This window comes from Coenobita brevimanus, chromosome 22, assembly GCF_032717465.1.
Source record: "Coenobita brevimanus isolate Jiangsu-jjx chromosome 22, ASM3271746v2, whole genome shotgun sequence".
Taxonomy (NCBI): domain Eukaryota; kingdom Metazoa; phylum Arthropoda; class Malacostraca; order Decapoda; family Coenobitidae; genus Coenobita; species Coenobita brevimanus.
This window is the reverse complement of record NC_136975.1, coordinates 26,843,019-26,846,395: the sequence shown is the minus strand read 5'-3', so window position 1 is coordinate 26,846,395 and position 3,377 is coordinate 26,843,019. Positions and strand designations below refer to the sequence as shown.

The 3,377-nt window shown below is 44.4% G+C and overlaps 1 non-coding gene across 1 annotated transcript; it reads left to right on the top strand.

Annotated features, from left to right (window-relative positions):
• Positions 1-607: 607 nt before the first annotated feature.
• Positions 608-726, top strand: LOC145392574 (5S ribosomal RNA). Its single transcript, XR_013896006.1, has one exon. It is a non-coding gene; the product is annotated as a 5S ribosomal RNA (ribosomal RNA).
• The last annotated feature ends 2,651 nt before the right edge of the window (positions 727-3,377 follow it).

Here is a 3,377-nt window from a genome sequence, read left to right as displayed (position 1 = left end):
AGAGATGGGAGAGAGAGGTGGGTTGGAGAGATGGCAGCCTGATGGTCATGGGACTGTCATTCAGCTTCATCTAAAATATTGTGGTGGATGGAAATGTAATGTATAAATAGCTGAGGGCTGGATGTATAACTAGTGGTTGAAGTGTGCCAGGTGGAATGATGGCCATGGGCATTTTTTTTTTTTTATTTATCACCTATCTGGTAGGTGGTGGCGACCATCATCCACTCGCTTGATGTAGTGCTACCTACCTCTTCCTTAGGCTTTATCATTCTTTTTCTGTGTCTGTCCTCCTCTCTTCCTATTTCTCCCATCTTTCCTGTCAATTTTTATTGCTTTTCTTTCCTTCACAGGTGGCTTTACATTGAGTGACAAGCCAAATGGTTTCCTGTAAGCCAAGAAACCATTTACAACGCTGGGTGGTTACCATATAACCAACCCATACGTGCTCCCTACGTGTCAACAAGTGGGTTGGTGGAGGGTTAGTGCCCCTCCCTGTAAAATAGGTAACTCAAAGTCAAGTGGCCACCCCTTACAGGATTATGGCATCTGGCAATATATATATATATATATATATATATATATATATATATATATATATATATATATAGCCAACGGCCATACCACGTTGAGTACACCGCTTCCCGTCCGATCAGCGAAGTTAAGCAACGTTTGGTCTGGTTAGTACTTGGATGGGTGACCGCCTGGGAACACCAGATGCTGTTGGCATCCCTACGTGTCAAGTGGGGTTGGTGGAGGATTAGTGCCCCTCCCTGTAAAACAATTAACTCTAAGCTCTTGGCCACCCCGTCTGGGATACATGGCGTCTGGCAATGATGAATGAATATATATATATATATATATTTATATATGTTCCCAGACGCCTCAATCCCGTTTGGGGTGGCCACAAACAAATCGCCTCCAAGTCGCCCTGTCCCCCGCCATTTCACTGCCCTACTCCCAACTCACACCCTCCTCTCTCATATACCTCTCCACCCCATCCCTCCATCTCATCCTCGGCCTCCTCCTCCCTCTTCCCCCCTCCACCTCACTCACATACACTCTCTTCGTCAGTCTTTCACCCTCCATCCTCTCCACATGGCCAAACCACCTCAGTGTGTTCCTCATGACACTTCCTATCACATCCACATCCACACCACAACGCTCCTTTATATCCTCATTCGTCAGCCTGTCTCTCCACGTGACTCCACAGGCTCCTCTTAAATAACTCATTTCCACTGCTCTCACTCTTGACTTGTGTCCTTCCAACAATGTCCAAGCTTCACTTCCGTACGTTAGAGTTGGTATCACAATACTGTCATGTAGTAACTTTTTCACTTCCATGCTCACTTCCCTGTTTCTTATCACTGCTTTCAAAGAACCAGCAACCTTTCTTCCCTGCTTTACCCTTTCAAGCACTTCACCCTCCAAACCTCCATCCTTACTCATCACACTACCCAAGTACTTAAACGTACTCACATTTTCCAATTCCTCACCATCCAACCTCGCTGTACATTCACTAACTTCACCTCTCTCAAAGACCATCACTTTACTCTCTTCCCTACATTGACCTTTAGGTTCCGTTTCTTACACACTCTCTCAAACTCATCCACCAAGCCTTGCAGCTCCCCTTCGTCTTCACTCAACAACACAGTATCATCTGCAAACAACAGTACAGGGAGTTTCCAAACACTATCCTCTCTCACCAGGGCCACTCCAACATCCACTAACCTACCTTGTACCTCTTTTATTACCCTATCCATGTACAGATTGAACAACCATGGAGACCTGACACATCCCTGTTTCAACCCAACTTTCAAAGAGAAAAATTCACTTAGTTCACCATCCACACGCACTGCAGCCTTCTGCACCGTCGTACATACTCTTCACAGCATTCAACAACTTCCCATCTACTCCATATATTCTTAACACTTTCCACAATCCTTGTCTATCCACTCTGTCATGTGCTTTCTCCAAATCCATGAAAGCCGCATACAACTTCTTTCCCTTCTCTAGAAACTTTTCCACTAAAGATCTAAGAATGAATATCTGATCTACACAACCTCTTCCCTTCCTAAAGCCTCCTGTTCTTCTCCAACTAATTTCTCTGTTCTTTCTCTAACTCTGTCTATAAGTATCCTACCATACACTTTTCCTATTATACTAAGAAGACAAATGCCCCTATGATTACCACACACTTCTTTTTCCCCTTTTCCTTTGTACAAGGGAATAATTATACCTGACTTCCAATCCTCCGGACCTCTACCTTCCTCCCAGGCCAATCTGCACATCTTCCACATCCATTCTACTACTATCTCTCCCCCATGCTTCAGCATTTCACCACACACTCCATCAATTCCTGGGGCTTTCCTCGATTTAACTTTCTTCATTGCTTCCACAACTTCTATCCTACTGATTTCTTCCTGTCTTCTCACCTCCCTCCTTCTCCCAGCCATTCCCCAGCCACTTATACTCGCATTACTTCCATCCTCTACGTTCAACAATTCCTTAAAGTGTTCTCTCCATCTGCTCACTTTTTCTCCCTTCTCCACTAGTAATCTACCATTTTTATCTTTCACTCCCCTGCTAACTTCACTTTTCTTACAGTCCCTCCAATTTACACTCAACTTTACACTCAAATTCCCTTCCAAATTCCTCATCCACTCTCTTCTTACTTACTCTCTTACTAATCTTTCACCTCTTTCTTTTCCACATATAACTCTCTCTTTCGCCTCTCAACTTCTTCCACGCCCCTATTTTTCATCCATTCATTGTATGCTTTCTTCTTTTGTGCCACAGACTGTTTCACCTCTTCAGTCCACCACGCTGTTCCTTGCATCCCCTCCGTCTTCTCTTCCTTCCACACACCACATCACATGCTGCACATATTTCTTCTGTAAATATCTTACACACACCTTCCACGTCTCCCATCTGCTCCAATTCATATTTGCCCAATCGTTCCTCCACTTCTCTCTTATACTCTGCCTTTTTCTCATCCTCTTGTAACCTTTCCACTCTCCTTGCAACTACTCCTTCCTCTCGTCTTTCCCTTCTTCTATTCCTCCATCTTACTTGCATTCTAATTCTGGTCACCACCAAGTAGTGGTCAGAAAGTCCACTCCCCAACCTCTATACACTCTTGCATCCTTTACACATCTTCGCATCCTTTCATCCACACACATAATCATTGCCTTCCTTTCATTCAGTTCACAACCCACCCTTCTCATCACTCGCCATGTATACCTGTGGATCATTTTATGCCTGAAGAGGGTATTGGCTATCACCAACCCCCTTCCAGCACAAATGTCCACTAACGCACCCCATTCTTATCTATCTCAGCAGGCACACCCCATTCACCAACTATTCCATCCACCTTCACA